Source organism: Rhinolophus sinicus, chromosome 15 (assembly GCF_057876585.1).
Source record: "Rhinolophus sinicus isolate RSI-liver-muscle chromosome 15, RSI-T2T, whole genome shotgun sequence".
NCBI classification, from domain to species: Eukaryota; Metazoa; Chordata; class Mammalia; order Chiroptera; family Rhinolophidae; genus Rhinolophus; species Rhinolophus sinicus.
Window position 1 is genome coordinate 125,486,954 of NC_142515.1, and position 18,136 is coordinate 125,505,089.

Here is an 18,136-nt window from a genome sequence, read left to right on the forward strand (position 1 = left end):
ATCTAATGCAGTAGTAATACCTTTCCAGTTTGGGAGGAAACTAGTCTATGATGAGAATCACTTTCCCACCCCCTTTCTAATATAAACCATGAGGGATCAACTTGGATCCACAAAGTATGATTAGACTTGTTTACAACAAAGACGTAAAACTAACTTTTTATGTTATGTACTAACTATTGGCCAGGCACTGTGAAAATTGCTTCAAATGTGTTCGCTCCTTTATTTAGTAATAAAATTTTTTTTTTTATCCTTTCTTGTTCAGAAAAGCTGAAAAGCAGCTTCGAGGAGTACTTAAAATACAACATAAATGAAAAAGTAAGAGCAAATTAAAAATCAAAAAACAGCAAGTGTGTAAACAGACCATGTTTGAGGCCAAAGCTGCATGCCATCAATATGTATGTACACTTGATACTAATGGAACACACACTTGGCTTTAGGCTTTCTAGCAATTAGTTCAAAACAGGAAAACCAGTCAGTTATACAAATCACCAAGTCCATAAGACTAAAGAATAGCCGAAGAAGTGAAACTGCTCTTGGTATTAAGAACAAACAGGAATTTCTCCAATGGAGAGGAGACACTGCATGATGGACAAAACAACTTCCTCTACAACATCCTTAAAACAGAATTTCAGATGTAAGTTTCAAACACTATTTCTTATATTGACATTGCATATTAGCTGACAACTTTATAACTCACTAAAAGCAGGTCAGCACACAGGAGGGTTATTTAATAACCCTGTTAAGTAGGTATTTTTCTCCAACCTGATAGCTATGGAAATTAAGCCTGAAGGGGGTTACTCATTTGTCCACAGACACACCCAACGAGGTGCACACTCAGGTTTTGGGGTTTTGCACAGGGCCACCTGACTCCAGGGCTCACGCGCTGCGTACAGCCCCTACTCCTCCGGCGATGCCAGACCACGTAACAAAAGGACTCCTCCAAAGTCGTCTTGATACACTTGCATTTCCTCCTCAAAAACATGGAAAACAGATTTTCTCAGGAGGCAGTCTATAAGCCTCTGTTGTAAGAGAAAGACCCTCCTCTACTTGGGAGGGGGTCTCTATTCCCCCCCAAGCATCAGTGTTTATTTATTTGTTTCCGTGTACCGGAAGTAGGTGGCCCCCATCAACGACAGCCCAGCCTGCAGGAGAGGCTGATGCCTGTGGATGGTAACCAAGACCTCATTATGTTCCAGGTGTCTTCCCAGGACCAGCAGGTGAAGGCATCTCTGGGAACACCTCCCCCTCCTACAGGATGAGATGACAGGAAGAGATGCTCAGGAGAAGAGGAACAGGAAGAGGAGGATGGGACGGAGGCCTGGTCACATTGAAGGGCTCTCCATGGCAGGCTCCGGAAGCAGGAATGTGGTGGCCAGACTCAAGAAGCTGAGGACCCGCAGGCCCAAAAGACCAGAGAAGCTAGATAAAACAGCCGTGTGCAGAGCTGGGACAGCTGGACAGCGGGCTTCAATCAAAATAACACAGAGCTCCTCAAAAGCACATTCCCAGCCCCGCCCCAGATACTGACAGAGAATCCCAGGGCCGCAGACGCTGGGGGTTCTGATGGGCAGAAAAGTTGAAAACCTTTGAGTTAGAACTTGAAGTGAAAATGAGTTCTTTAAACTCACAAATATTTATTAAGGGCCTTGTACGTGCCAAACTTTAAGCCAGTCCCAGGAAAGAGGGATGAGCAAAAAGACAAGACCAGGTCCTCAGAGCTTACAATTCAGTGCGAGAGACATATATTAAATAGATAAACAGACACTTACAAATCTACACCTTTCTCTCCCCTCAAATCAAGTGTGTTGGCCCACAGCTGAATACACTGCATTTCCCAGGGCCAGGAGCTGCATTTCAAAAAGGCAGAACCTGAAAGGAGGAAAGCACCCTCTTGTGGCCCTCTGGGTGGTGGCACCTGAAAGAACCTCCCGTTCTAAGAGAAGGAGGTTGCCCTGAGCAGCCAACCGAGTGAGGTAGGCAGCCCTAAAGCGGCCCGGAGCGTCAGCGGGCCCTGTGTTGCTCCAGTTATAAATCTCTGTCTCTAGTGTTGAATCAGCCACTTTGTGAGAAGACATTTTCCCTGGTGTGCACTGCTAAGTGGTTTTACTTTTGGACACCTGGGCTCTTCGGTGTGGAGTCAAGTGACACATTCTGCAGTCAAAGCATCGATCCAAGTCCATTTCCACTCTCCCCACAAGTCTAACACTCAGCAGGGCCTGAAACAGGGAGGCATTCAATCAGTACGCAGTGAATAAATAAATGAACTGCACCATCCCATCCAGTCTGACATTGCCTGCTTTGTGGCATCTTGCGAAGACTGGACAAATAATCACAGTGCTTGAGTCCCAGAATTCTCTGAAAATAAATGAGTTCTTAACATGTAAAACATAATCTATGTCCCTCCTAAGAGTCTCTATGAAAAGGATAATATTGACAAGGGATATACTTTGTGCTGGGAACTCAGCCTGGTATGGCTTAATTTACAGTAGAGTAACATGTAAATTTATGGTAATAAATTATATTATTTAAATGCAATTATAAAAATAAGAGTCGCTTACTCAGATTCAACTTTCATGAATGCTGACACTTCTTGAAGAATATGAAGGTCTGCTTTGTATTCAGGCCTGAATACCAGTGTGAACCACAAGAGCCCAGGGACTGCTGGTTTCCAGTATGTAGATCGGGGGCCTAGTCAAACACGGGCACAGTAGATTTAGCATTTGCAGCACGTCTCCACTCAAGATGCCATGAGGAAATCAGCTCAGTACAGGGCCTTGGGTTATGAGATGGCGCTGACAAAATCGCTCAACACCATTTTTCAGAGGTCACCAAAAAAGAAGGTGAGGACCAGGAGAGAAGGAGAGCATTAGATGGTATGATGGCAGAATCAGAAGCGCAGAGAGAGGGAAAAGCACAAAATGAAAACAAAATGCAAAGAACTATTTGCTACAGTACTTACTCCACAGAATCCAAAGGTAAACAAACCAGTCAGTAGCCTCTGAAGGAGGGTACTGATTTTGAGACATGTTTTGATTGTGTCTAATGCTGAAGCTTGTGAAATATTTTACTGAATTAAGAATACCAGAGGCAGAGAAGCACTTTTGGTTAAGACTTAATCCATCTGAGTTGAAAAGATCACAGCACACAGAGGAGAGCTGGCTGGCTCAACAGTCCCCCACTGGATGCCACTTCTGGAGCCGAGGGCCCCCTCCATGTGCCACATCCGAATGAGCTCAAGGCATCCGCTTTAACATCTGCACCTGAAACATTTGCAAGGGAGCTAACACTGACCGGAGAAACAGCTTCAGTCACAGCAAATCCTCATTAGTCCTGATAATTTTAGAACCCCCATCTCTGAATTTTGCTGAATGCAATAATCCCACATGTGGGGACGGAGTCCCAGAGAACAGTTTCCAGGCGCTCGGCCTCACGTGGAAAGGTGCTGGCTCGGGTAGTATATGGCCATCAACTGTGATCAGATGGCCATCAGCTATAACCGGTTAGCCATTAGCCACTAATATAACTGCCGTGGCTATGCTAGCAGCGGATTGTGGATTGTGGATTGCAGAGAGGCGGATTGCAGTTAGCAAGTGAGGTCTGTTGGCAGAGAAGCACGGCGGGTTGCGGATCGCGTGGCTCCTGTTTCCTGTGTCTCCAACCCAGCCGCAAGCGGGACGATGGTGGTGTGACTCCCCTATCTTTGGCTCCATGGGTGTTCTGTTTTGGCCTCACCATGTCCTGCGTTCTTATGTGGGGAGTGGGACCAGAGACCCTGCATGACACCCTGCATGACACATTACTCTCAACCACCATCCTTGTAAAATAGATGGGAGAAGAGGATAAAAGTATTAGCTTTGGAGTCAGAGACGCAAGGGTTTGAACTCTCAGTTTGTCAATTAGTAACCGTGCAAACTTGGGTTAATGTATTTATCTCTCTGAGCTTTCATTTCTTCAGGATTAAAATGCATATTACAATAGTATCTACCTCATAGGGTTATAGTAAGATCTAAATGATATGGCATATGTAAATCTCTTGGCAAATGCATGTAAAATGATAAGATTTATATATATATATATTTAATTTCACCTGAGTCCAAAGACATTAAATGACTTCCCTGAGATGACAGACATTTGCTGGTCATTATCATGAATGGGTTTAAATTACTACTTATATCACATATTATTCATCCCTTCATCTAGTCTATTAGTAAATATGTTAATTTAAAAGGAGCCTTGTTTTATCCCTCCTAAACGTTTCAGCCTCTTTGGAGAAATAGTTATTAACCATCATTCTCTGTTCATAAACATTCACTTACACTCACATCCAAATGTCAAGTGTTCAGACCTGTAAACATTGAAATAATTTTGCCAGTAAAACTTCACGAGTTTCCTCATAAAATGTTTCAATTAATTCCATTTTGCTAGATGTGATCTTAATCCGTAAAACAGCAATTAATCTTAGCCAGTGGTGTTTTCATTTTCTCTTTAATCAAAATCAAAATATCCTTGAGGACAGGAGTGGGGCTTCAACTTCCTTCCCATCCTCCCCAATACTTGGCAGCGTAGTAAGCCTAAGTAGATGTTTAATATGTGTCTGATCAGGTATATCTGTGGTATAATTACACACAGCTATGATAACCTCGAGTTCAGAAAAGGAAACAAACTGCGTTCATTTGTCAAACTAAAGTCTAGAACTATACCAAATTATAAGAACATTTTAAGAACGTTGTCTTAAAGCAACCACTGTGGGGCCACTGCAACAAGCTCAGACCCACCTTTCTCACTAATCCGAACAGTGAGGAGAGAACGTTCATATTGTTAAAAACCATGAGAGTAATAAAAACCATATAATCTCCATTCCATCAGCCTGTGGGTGCACATGAGAGATCACTGACAACAGTGCCTCTCCCCTTTCACTCACTGGATTCGAATAGTGAAGGACCTCAACAATGTCACCCTTCCCCAGCCTTTCCAGTTACACTGTGGCCACCACTTACTTGTGTGATCACGGATGGCCCTCCTCTGACTTACTCAGCCCACCCTTCACACAGTCCTAATTCCTTGCCTAGGATTCTGTGCCTAATGTTCACGAATGTACAAATCTACCAGATGCCAAAATGGTACCGTTCCCATAGCCCACGGCGGTCGTCACAGTGAGGAGAGAATGCCACAGTTGTGGTGTCCCCACTTACCAACTCCACATACGTCAGAACACTGTGGTTAGATCCATGTGCTCCAGGGTCAAACCACATAGGAGGGAATCCGAGCTCTAATACTCGGCTAATACTGTGAACTTGGGTAAATCACTGAACCTGTCTGAGCCTCAGTTTCCTTATGTAGCATTCCTTATGTGATGTTCAGCATTTTTTCATATGTCTATTTGCCATTTGTATGTCCCCTTTGGAGAAATGTCTCTTCAGATCCTCTGCCCATTTTTCAATTGGGTTGTTTGTTTTTTGTTGAGTTACATGAGTTCCTTGTATATTTTGGATATTAGCCCCTTATCGGAGGCACTGTTTGCAAAAATCTTCTCCCATTCAGTTGGTTGCCTATTTATTTTGTCGATGGTTTCTTTTGCTGTGCAAAAGCTTTTAAGTTTCATATAGTCCCATTCGTTTATTTTAGCTTTTACTTCCATTGCCTTTGGAGTCAAATTCATGAAATGCTCTTTGAAGCCAAGGTCCATAAGTTTAGTACCTATGTTTTCTTCTATGCACTTTATTGTGTCAAGTCTTATGCTTAAGTCTTTGATCCATTTTGAATTAATTTTGGTACATGGTGACAAATAGCAGTCAGTTTCATTCTTTTGCACGTGGCTATCCAATTCTCCCAGCACCATTTATTGAAGAGGCTGTCTTTCCTCCATTGTATGTTTTTAGCTTCTTTGTCAAAAATTATGTGTCCATATTTATGTGGTTTTATTTCTGGGTTCTCAATTCTATTCCATTGGTCTATGTGTCTGTTTTTCTGCCAAGACCATGCTGTTTTGATTATTGTAGCCCTGTAGTACAAGCTAAAGTCAGGGAGTGTGATACCTCCAGTATTATTCTATTTTCTTAAGATTGCTTTGGCTATTCAGGGTCTTTTGTGGTTCCAAACAAATCTGATGATTTTTTGTTCTATTTCTTTAAAAAGTGCCATTGGGATTTTGATGGGGATTGCATTAAATCTGTATATTGCTTTGGGTAATATGGCCATTTTAACTATGTTGATTCTTCCAATCCATGAGCACGAAATGTCTTTCCATTTCTTTGTGTCTTCTTCAATTTCTTTCAAAAATGTCTTATAGTTTTCAGCATATAGGTCCTTCACATCCTTGGTTGAGTTTATTCCTAGGTATTTTATTCTTTTTGCTGCAATTGCAAACGGAATTGTTTTTTGTATTTCTTTTTCTGAGATTTCATTGTTAGTATATAGGAATGCAATGGACTTTTTTGTACGTTTATTTTGTAGCCTGCAACTTTACTGTATTTGTTGACTGTTTCTAATAGCTTTTTGGTGGAGTCTTTAGGGTTTTCTATATATAGCATCATGTCATCTGCAAAGAGTGATAATTTAACTTCTTCTTTCCCAATTTGGATGCCTTTTATTTCTTTCTCTTGCCTGATTGCTCTGGCAAAGACTTCCAACACTATGTTGAAAAGCAGAGGTGATAGGGGACAGCCCTGTCGTGTTCCTGAACGTAGAGCAAAGGGCTTCAGTTTTTAGCTTCTTTAATTATGAGATTAGCTGAGGGTTTGTCATATATGGTTTTTATTATGTTAAGGTATTTTCCTTCTATACCTATTTTATTAAGTGTTTTAATCATAAATGGATGTTGTATCTTGTCAAATGCTTTTTCTGCATCAATTGATATAATCATATGATTTTTGTCCTTTATTTTGTTTATGTGATGTATCACACTGATGGATTTGCAGATGTTGAACCATCCTTGTGCCCCTGGGATGAACCCCACTTGGTCGTGATGAATAATCTTTTTAATGCATTGTTGTATTCGATTTGCTAGAATTTTATTTAGGATTTTTGCATCTGTATTCATCAGAGATACTGGTCTGTAGTTTTCTTTTTTTGTGCTGTCCTTACCAGGTTTTGGTATCAGGGTAATGTTGGCCTCATAAAATGAGTTAGGGAGTACTGTCTCTTCTTCAGTTTTTTGGAAGAGTTTGAGTAGGATTGGTATTAGATCCTCTTTGAAGGTTTGGTAGAATTCACTAGTGAAGCCATCTGGTCCCGGACTTTTGCTTTTGGGAAGGTTTTGGATGACTGATTCAATTTCGTTACTGGTGATCGGTCTGTTTAGATTTTCCAGTTCTTCATGGTTCAGCCTTGAAAGGCTATATGTTTCTAAGAACTTGTCCATTTCTTCTAGGTTATTGAATTTGGTGGCATATAGTCCTTCATAGTATTCTTGGATGATCCTTTGTATTTCTGTGGTGCCCGTGATAACTTCCCCTTTCTTGTTAATTAGTGTCTTCTCTCTTTTCATCTTAGTGAGTCTAGCCAAAGGTTTGTCAATTTTGTTAATCTTTTCAAAGAACCAGCTCTTTGTCACATTAGTTTTTTCAATTTTCTTTTTGTTCTCTATTTCATTTAGTTCTGCTCTGATTTTTCTTATTTCCTTTCTTCTGCTGACCTTGGGTTTCACTTGTTCTTCTTTTTCTAGTTCTTTAAGATGTAACATGAGGTTATTTATTTGGGATTTTTCTTGTTTCTTGAGATAGGCCTGTAATGATATAAATTTCCCTCTTAAAACTACTTTCGCTGGATCCCAAAAATTTTGGTAGGATGTATTTTCATTCTCATTTGTTTCTATGTATCTCCTGATCCCTCCTGTAATTTCTTCTTTGACCCGGTCGTTCTTTAAAAGTATTTTGTTTAATCTCCATGTATTTGTGTTTTTTCCTGCTTTCCTCTTGCAGTTGATATCCAATTTCAAAGCTTTGTGATCAGAGAATATCCTTGGTATGATTTCAATCTTCTTAAATTTGCTGAGGCTGATTTTATGTCCCAATATATGGTCTATCCTTGAGAATGTTCCATGTACACTAGAAAAGAATGTATAGTCTGATGTTTTAGGATGAAGTGCTCTATATATGTCAATTATGTCCATTTCATCTAATGTGTAACTTAGGGTTGCTATTTCGTTATTTATTTTCTGTTTGGATGATCTATCCATAGCTGTCAATGATTTGTTTAAGTCCCCTAGTATAATTGTGTTTTGGTCAATTTCTCCCTTTATTTCTGTTAGTAGTTGCTTGGTATATTTCGGTTCTCCCTGATTGGGGGCATAAATATTGATGACTGTTATGTCTTCTTGTTGTACAGTTCCTTTTACCATTACGAAATGTCCATCTTTGTCTCTTGTTATCTTTTTCACCCTGAAGTGTGTTTCATCTGATATCATTATGGCTACACCTGATTTTCTCTGGGTACTATTTGCTTGGAGTGTCAATTTCCACCCTTTCACTTTGAGTCTATGCTTTTTCTTGTAGCTGAGATGTGTCTCTTGGAGACAGCATATGGTTGGGTTTCGTTTTTTGATCCAATCTGCTACTCTGTGACTTTTTCTTGGTGAGTTCAGTCCATTTACATTTAGGGTGATTATTGATATGTGAGGATTTCCTGTCATTCTATCTTTAGTTTTCTGGTAAGGCTGTGTCTCCATTGTTTCTTTGCCTTTTTGTTGTTGTCTATTATTTCTGTGTGGTGGTATTCTATGATGTTTCCCTCTGTTTCTTCTTTTATTACAGTATATATTTCAGTTCTGGATGTTTTTTGAGTGGTTACCCTTAAGTTTATGTAAAAGAAAGTTTGATATTTAGAGTATTCCATTTTCTTCAGCACGCTTACTTTCTCCATTCCCCTATTCTGGTTCAGGCATTTATTCTCCCCCTTTTTATGTTTTGGATGCCACAAATTGTCCCTGTTGATGGTGGTCGAAAATAGCCTCCTTTAGTATTTCTTGTAGTGCAGGTCGTGTATTAGAAAATGCCCTCAGCTTCTGTATGTCTGGAAAGGTCTTTATTCCTCCTTCATGTCTAAAGGATATCTTTGCTGGATATATTATTCTTGGTTCATAAATTCTCTCTTTCAATAGTTTGAATATTTGGTTCCACTCCCTGATGACAAGCTAATGGGCTTTCCTTTGTAGGTTACCGTCTTCTTTTCCCTGGCTGCCTTGAGGATTCTTTCTTTGTCATTGATTTTAGACAGCTTCAATACAATGTGCCTTGCAGAAGGCCTGTTGGGATTGAGGTAATCACGTGTTCTATTTGCTTCTTGGATTCGAGGATCCAGTTCTGTCCACAAGTTTGGGAAGTTCTCATCAACAATTTGTTTGAATATATATATTCTCTGTTCCCTTCTCTCTTTCTTTTCCTTCTGGTATGCCCATTATTCTTATATTGCTCTTTCTGATGGAGTCAGAAAGTTCTTGTAGAGTTCTTTCATTTCTTTTAAGTCTCAAGTCACTTTCTTCTTCCATCTGTGTAGTTTCCAGGTTTCTATCTTCAATGTCACTGATTCTTTCCTCCATCTGGTCAACTCTACCACCTAAGCTGGTTATTTCATTCTTAGTTTCTTCTATTGAGTTCTTAATCTCCAGAAATTCTATTTGGTTCTTTTTTTTTATTTCAATCTCTTTTGTAAAATGCTCATGTTGTTCTTTGATTGTGTTTCTGAGTTCATTAAACGGCCTTTCTGTGTTTTCTTGCATCTCATTGAGTTTTTTCAGAACTGCAATCTTGAATTCTCTGTCATTTAAGTCACATATTTCCATGTCTTTAAGTTCCTTTTCTGGAGACTTTTCACTTTCTCTCTGAGCTGTCTTGTTGCCTTGGTTATTCATGGCAATTACTGATTTATTATTTCTCTTCCTAGACATCTACAGGAGTGGCTTCTGCAACAGGTTGATCAGAAGAGGTCTTTCTTTTGTTTTCCAGTACTTGTTGGTAAAATGTTTTATTTTCTCCCCAACTGCAGCCTTTTTTTTCTCTCTCACACGGTAGTGCTATATTTTCTCTGCACTATTCCAGCTTCTCACACAATGGGGGGATTCCCTGGGAGATGGGCTTCTCCTCTGTTAATAGTTCACCTGGGTCACAGGGTGCAGTGTCCGTGTGGGTATGTGGAGAGCTTTTGAAGTTCCAAAGCTCTTCCTGCACCAGATTCAGAGCCCGTATGTTTCAGCAGTTCTGTTTACTCGTGCAGGGATCCGCCCAGATAGGTGGGGCCAGGGGCAGGGTGAGTTGTGAGAGGTGGCCCAGAGCAATGGCGGCGACCACCACCATAGCCGGTCCTGCTTCCACAGTTCCCTCCCCTTTGCCGGAACTAGTTTGGCTGCGAATCTGTGTCGGCAGTCCACAGTTCTTCAGAACAGCAAATATTCTGTTCTTTTGACCTGACACTGCTACTGTTCCGCTTCTAGCACCGGGCAGGTGGGGGCGGGGTGAGCTCTGGGAGGGTATGGAGGGGGCTGCTAGTCTCAGTGCCTAAGGCTTCCGTTCTCTGCTCAGCAGTGAGGGCTTAAACCACCATTTTCAACCTTCTTCCCTCAGTCTTTGCTCTGTGGTCTCTGCCATGAGCGTTGGGTTCAGTTGTGTTATATGCTGCCCCCTCAGCCCTGTGGGCCATAAGCGGAGCCCTAGCAGTCCGAGTTCTTCCCTGTCCCACAGCTGCGGTAGTTTCGGGATGCAGCAAGCTCAGAGCACTGAGCTAGGTCTGCATCCTGCGCAGCGCAGCTCCATCTCCACACATCTCCCTTCCTTCCTCCCCCACTCGCGCGATTCGCCCACCTTTAGGTGAATTCAGTAGTGGGTCTCTTTGTCTTGCCTGTCTGCTGTGCAGGGAGTCCTTTGTGGAGTTATTGTTGTTCAATTAGTTGTAAATTCCAGGGGAGCTTTACAGAGGCTCACCTCATGCCACCATTTTGATGACGTCCTCCTCACTGTTTTTATAGGCCCACAGACGTTATTTACCCCCAGTTAATTGTCTGCATAAAAGAGTGGCCAGTAGCTGCCCAAAGGCTATGTTTTCTCCCTAAGTCACGGTGCCGCTCAGGTTTCAGAAGACTTGAGACCTTCCATTGGTGCCACAGTTACATTGAAATCTGCAGTACACACAGGGTTAAGCTATGGTCCAGACAGAAGCCTGATTACTGCCTGTATCAGCTTCTGCCCACAATGCATAAGGACACAGCCATCTACACAACTCCTGGATTGTCACCTTTGAAACTACTTATTCTGAAGTCCACAAGGATGCAGCTTTACAAAAGTAAGTGGATGTGGCCCTCAGGCAGGCTCTGAGGACCTCCCAGCAGAAGTCCAGCGGTCGGTTTATCTCAAAGACTTTGAATCCAGGGCTCTTCCAAGCCTCTTCACAGGGAGAGGCTCTTAATCAATTAATCTTTCTGAGACACTGACTTCTTGAACCCCTTGTTTCAATGAGAGAAGGAAGGGCCTGGGACCCAGTCTGAGCTGCTTCTTTCAGCCTCTGGGACTCACCAGGGCGAGAATGTGGAGAACTCAGGCCTGCCACTCAAGCCGCCACCTCTGTCAGCTCTTCACTCAGTCACCACCCTCCTTTGAGCCCCTTTGAGTCCTCACTCATCAATACTGCAGAAGACTAAGCCCCAGCAAGACCTTCCCTAAATCTTTACTCATCTCTCGAAAGACAGGCACATTGGAGCGGGGCTCTGAGAGACTCTTTTAGAACCTTGTTTCGCACTGTCTGTATTCTCCTAAGGGCAAGGTACAAATATTTTACCCATTCTCATTTCTGAAGTCAGAATGCGTCGAACAATAGACGTGTACATTTGATGTGGAAGCATCTCCTTTTTTTCCCCTCTCAAAAATTATTATTATCACAATGCCTCAACATTTACAAACTGCTTAGAATTCAGTAAAAGCCAAATAAAGACGATATGTTCCTGGGAGTTCCCTTGGTATTGTGTGTTCCTCTATTAATATTTTTAAAACCATTTGTTTTTATATCTGTCTCCCCTACTAGTTGGTAAATGTCTTAAGGTATGGAACTTGGTTTTGGTCATTTTTGCAGCCTCAGCAAAATGCTCAGTGCTGCAAAAAATATGGTGAAATATGGTAGGTGAGCAACAAATGTTGCTGGCTGGCTGCATGGACAAATGGCTAGATTGATGGAAACCTCACAGACTTTGTGGAGAAGCAGGTGTTTGAGCAAATCTAACCTGAATTTCTCTCTTTGATGGTGTCATCTTGTCACAGGACTGCAAGTGTAGAGATTCTAGAGATGATAATATCAACCACTTCTTCCACGCTGTGGTTCTCCTAGCCAATCGAAGGGCACAAAGAGAGTCCCAGGCTCCTCTTTAGAGATGAGCAACTCTCTTCAAAAGGATATTCTTAGTCAGTTTTAAGTGTAGAGGCTTTTTAAATGCCATCTCATTTCCCTTTTCGAGAGTCCAACCTTGCAGACCATTGTAATATTCGTGTTAACAACAATAAAAAGAGCTGACATTTACGAGAGGCACTCCACGCCAGGAGTATGTTATGGCTTTACGTCGATTGTCTCATTTAATCCTCAGGAGGCCCTGTGAGGCTCAGACAGGGTAAGTAGCCTGCCTAAGATGACACAGCTAATAAGTGGCAGAGCCAGAATTTGAACTCAGACAATCTACATTCAGAGCTCTACTTGTTTAATCTCATCTCTATGGTAAAATCACCCACATTATTCTCATGTAGCTATTTAAAGGTTTTATTCTTAATGATCAACTGCTTTCATTCTATCACAGATGTGAAATATTTCACATGCATTGATGGAAATTATTAAGCGGGACACATTTAGGAAATAATTTCACTCCTAAAATAGTCCCGTGAAATGGGATAGACTTGTATTATGAACTCTTTGCAGTGAGAGCTGAGACGGGAAGTAGATCGGGAAAGCGCAGGAGAGCCGGGGCTGACAGCCTCTGCCGGCTACACTGGCCCGCAGCTGCCCCTCCATGGAGCACTGCAGTCGCAGGGCAGCCTCCGTGCTATGTAAGGTAACACGTCTTGATTAAATTTTTAAAAGGAAGAAAAAGAAAGCGTAGCCTCTGTACTGCCTGCTTGAAGGTTACAACATTTGCAAGGGGCTGATGTTTTCTCTTACTGGCTGTTGAAACGTATCATATAACCTGTGTCTACTTAGGAATCAAGTTTGGGAAGGGACTTCTTATCTCTGAATCCCTGGTAGCTGGCTTTATTAACATTTTGGGACATTAATGTCGCCTCTAGCCTAATTATTCATGCTATTTTCAAACACAGATTGTGTCACCACCAAGTCAGTCCAAAGACTAAAATAAAACAATCCTAGGAAAATTCCAGTGGCGTACTCATCAGAGAGGGCTAAGACCTTCCAATGGCTCCGTGAAATGCATGCTCACAGCCTAGGCATTCTCCGCTCTGCACTGGCACAGCCGGCATTCCCAACTCGGGCTAGATTTGCAATCTCAAATTCTTTATTCACCCCCTCCCACCTGCTTTACAAAAGACTTTCCTCACTGGAATGTGCCACAACGTGTAGAAAGAACTCCATCTACTTAGAAACACAGCGTTGACAGTGGTCATGAATAAGTTGGGCCAGGTGCTCACGCGTCATGAATACCAGCCATGTGTGGTTATTTATAACCCAGTCAGGACAACGAAATACCTACTCTTACGGGCTGCTTCTCAGGTCGCTACATCACATTTTAATTCATATCACAGAGTAATTTAGTGCACTAAAAAGCATAACCTTTCACTCAAATTTTCAGGAGGGAGAGACAGGAGAAGGAATCGAAAATGCATTGAATACCTACTACAGGCCAGGCCCTGGTGCTGCGGGCTTTTCTTATGTTACCTCTTAATTCCCACCACAATCACACGAAGGAGGTATTATTGTCCCCATCTTACAGATAAGGAAACATTACCTCTGCAGGATTAAATATCCTGCCCAGGTAAGTGGTAAAGCCAGGATGGGAACCAGGACGGTGTGAACCCCAATTCCATGTTTGTTGTCATTACCAGATCACAATTTCCTCACACCGCCTAGTTCAGGACAGAAGCATGAGAATAGTGGTTTGAAAGGCACGGATTCTGCAGTCAGGCTTCCTGGGTGTTTAATCTGTTCCATCACTTTCTAAGTGTGTGACATCGTTAAGTTACTTAACCTCTCTAAACCTCAGTTTCCTCATCTTTTAAAAAATAGAGATCAGTGCTCACTTCAGGCAGCACGTATACTGAAATTGGAACAATACAGAGAAGATTAGCATGGCCCCTGCACAAGGATGGCACACAAATTCGTGGTGTTCCATATATTTTGGTTGTTGGCGTTATCATGGTGATCACTTCTTTCAGTATATAAATATTGAATAAGCATGGTGTACCCCTGAAACTAATATAATATTGTATGTTAGCTCTATTTTAATAAAAAAATCTTTTTTTTTTTTAGTTAAAAAATAGAGATTATAACGTTACCTCATGAATTTTAAATACTTGACAATAATTATGATGATGGCCATTTTCTTTCCCAAAAAGCCTCCTTACCTGTTAAATAGAATAATAACAACAAAGCTAATGGTCACTGAATACTTACTACAGGCCAGGCGCTATGCTGAGGATTTTACATGAATTAGTTCATTTAATTCTAACAATAATTCAATGAAATAACAGTTCTTGAACACTCAGTATATACCAAGATCTGTTCTAAACCCCCTACTCATTCATATTAACTAGCAACTGAGTCAGGTCATATAACTGTCCCAATTTTACAGATTAGAAAATGGAAGCTCATAGAGGATTAGTAAATTGCCCACGGTCACACAGCTAAGAAAAGATGAAGCTATGTTAAGAACTCAGGCAGCCAAACTTAGGAATTCACATTCTTAACCTTTGCTTTGGTGTCCCTGGATCTGGGCTGGGCCATAAAAGAAATGTATGACACAGACCTGTGCTCAAAGAACTCCCAAACACATTGAAGCTGTAAGACCTGCACATTTAACAAATGAAGATGCCATAATGTTCTGTAGTCAGATATGCAAAATACACAGAAAACACAGTGGGGGCTTGGACAACAAATGAGGGGGAATGGTGGTGGCCTGGGGGTTCCGGGGAAGCCTTCGTAGGAAATGTGTGGCTTTCACTGAGCCTTGGGGGTTGGAGTCAGTCAGGAAGTCAGGTCCAGGAAAGTATATCAGGAAGAGTCTCAGCCAGTACAGAGATACAGATGTGAGTCGTGTTTGGGGAAGAATTAGGAGCCTGGCCTGATGGTAACTGAGTTTCATGTTTGGAAAATAGAAATAAAATTACATGAAGTAAGGGCAGATTACAGAAGACCCTTGACAACAGTCTAAAAAACGGGCCCTCATGTACAAGAGACAATAGAAAGCATTAGATTCTTGAGGAGGAGAGTTACCTGACAAGAGCGCACTATGCAGCCTGGCTTAGGGTGGGGAGACTGACAGACAGGGAGGAGCCTCCAGCAAGCACGCTGGGTGGGGCAGGGAGAACCCTGCCTCACTAAAGTGATAGCATCAGGAGGCAGAAGGAAGGCCCAACCAGTGACACTGGGAGCACATAATCAGTGCGGCTCAGTGGTAGATGGATGCAGGAGACATTTAGAGAAAAGGTATGGGATGCCAGCATCTGTGTCTGGCGAAGTCAGCATCACAGCCCACACCAGGCTCTGCTAATGACTGCGGACACATCACAGATGCCACAAAGGTGTGTGTTAAACAAATGAGTGAGTCATCTAGCTTCTAACCTAGCTTCACATTCATTTTGCACATGTGAAAACAGATCCTGAAGGTTATGTGAATTAACCAAAATTACGTAAATGTGAGTGGCAGAATCTAAACTAAATTCCGAAATCCTGACAACTATTCCAGAATTTCATATTGCTCTCAATATGGAAAATTGGGGGGACTGTAACATTGATGATGTCGATAACAGAAATTGAGATTTGGGGGGAGATTGCTGGGGTTCTTGGATAATATGAATTTGGTATTGGACACGTAAACGTGATATGATGACAGAACTTCTCACTAGAAATTTCCTGTAAGAGGTTTTCAATCAGGAACTAGAGTGAAAGTGAGAATTAACGACTTGAGATAGATACATTTGCGAATTACAAACATAGAACTATTAGTTGAAAGCATGAGAAACATATTTGTGTAATACCATGAATGAAAAATGTTTTTGGTTTCCCATTACTTTAATTAAATATTTTTTAGCCTACTGAAGGACTGTTGAACAAGCAGCGCACTTAACTGCAATCAGTATGTTAATGTCATTAAAATGACTTCGTTTCCTGTGTTAATCTCGGTGCCTGCATAAACAGTGAGTCAGGGGCTGCTGCGCTAGCCAGGCCACTGTAAGCACTGCTGCGGCTCCAGCTCTGGGGGAGGAGGGGGTCCTGCTGCCATCTTTCTTCTCTATGTTAGTGAGGTCTTGACAACTGTTATGTCCAAAGGCAAAGCAAAAAAATCTTAAAACTTTTCTGAGATGTAGGGAATGTGCCTATGCCACAAATGAAGCAGAAGCCTCATCACTCATGAGTCGGCCCACACAGCCCCTTATCTGTGTTTTACCTAAACCTCACCTGCGTGCCTCATGCATGGCCCATGAAGCAGTCATTCCTTTCCCTCCATTCCTTCAGAACTCTAAAGATATTTCAGTCAGAGTAGATGGCATGTTGTTTTGTAACTGCTTCTTTGTATGGGAGATCTGACAATTAACTCTGTGAACTTGTTGCAACCATGTTGCTAATCTTTTTTGTTATCAGAGGGATTATTCATTATGAATTTGTACCAACTGCACAAACAGTTAACCAAGTTTACTATTTGGAAGTGCTGAAAAGGCTGCGTGAAAAAGTTAGACGAAAACGACCTAAACGTTTCACCAACAATTCATGGCTCTTGCATCATGACAATGCACCAGCTCATACAGCACTGTCTGTGAGGGAGTTTTTAGCCAGTAAACAAATAACTGTATTGGAACACCCTCTCTACTCACCTGATCTGGCCCCCAGTGACTCCTTTCTTTACCCAAAGATAAAGGAAATATTGAAAGACATTTTGATGACATTCAGGACATCAGGGTAATACGATGACAGCTCTGATGACCATTCCAGAAAAAGAGTTCCAAAATCGCCTTGAAGGCACTGGTGTCGGTGCATAGCTTCCCAAGGGGAGTACTTCAAAGGTGACCATAGTGATATTCAGCAATGAGGCATGTAGCACTTTCTAGAATGAGTTTGCGAATGTAATTGTCCGACCTCATATATATCTCTTCAACTAGTCAATGTGTACGCCTTTTAATCTTCCTCATTTTCATGACATCAGTGCTAGCACAGGGCAGAAATTCAATTCATTTTGTTTGAAACCTCTTAATATCTGAGTATCTGAAGAGTCAGGGCAATTGCGGTTGATGGAGTAGTTCATGGGAAGAAGAAATCATGTCCACTGTGTCATTCTAGCAAGAGCGAGAAATCCTCTCCCAGTCACAGAAACCCACACAAGGGCATGCAGCGAGGGAGCGGAAATGAGTATAGTGTGTGTGCAGGGAGGAAAGTGACCTCACTGGACCAGGAGAGCGGGAGCTGGATAGGAAAGAGAGGTGAATTTGAATGGGTTGGGTAGGATCAGATTGTGGAGGGTCTCATACGGGTATGAATGAGACTCAGTATCTTAGTTTCCCATTGCTACTGTAACAAATCACAACAAACTTGGTGGCTTAAAACAACACAAATCTATTATCAGTTCTGGAAGCCAGAAGTCAGAAATAGGTCTCACTAGTCTAAAACCAAGGCTGCATTTCTTCCTGGAGGCTCTAGGGAATAATCCACTTTCCCGCCGTTTCTAGCTTCTAGAGGCTGCCCACATTCTTTGGCTCATGACCCTCTTCCAACTTCAGAGACAGCAATAGTCAGTCTTTCCCACATCACTGCACCTGACACTTTCTTCTGTCTTCCTCTTTCATTTCTAAGGACACGGTTATTACCTTGGGTCCACCCAGATAATCCAGGATAATCTCCCCATTGTATTAGCAATATTAATTTCATGTGACCCTTAATTTCCCTTCACTATGTAATCTAACATATTCACAGGTTCCAAGGACACTAGGACATGACACCTTTGGAGGCT

The 18,136-nt window shown here is 41.9% G+C and overlaps 1 non-coding gene across 1 annotated transcript; it reads left to right on the forward strand.

The window, feature by feature from the left end:
* The first annotated feature begins 14,208 nt into the window (after positions 1 to 14,208).
* LOC141573015 (U6 spliceosomal RNA) lies at positions 14,209 to 14,314 on the forward strand. Its single transcript, XR_012498600.2, has one exon. It is a non-coding gene; the product is annotated as a U6 spliceosomal RNA (small nuclear RNA).
* Positions 14,315 to 18,136: the final 3,822 nt, after the last annotated feature.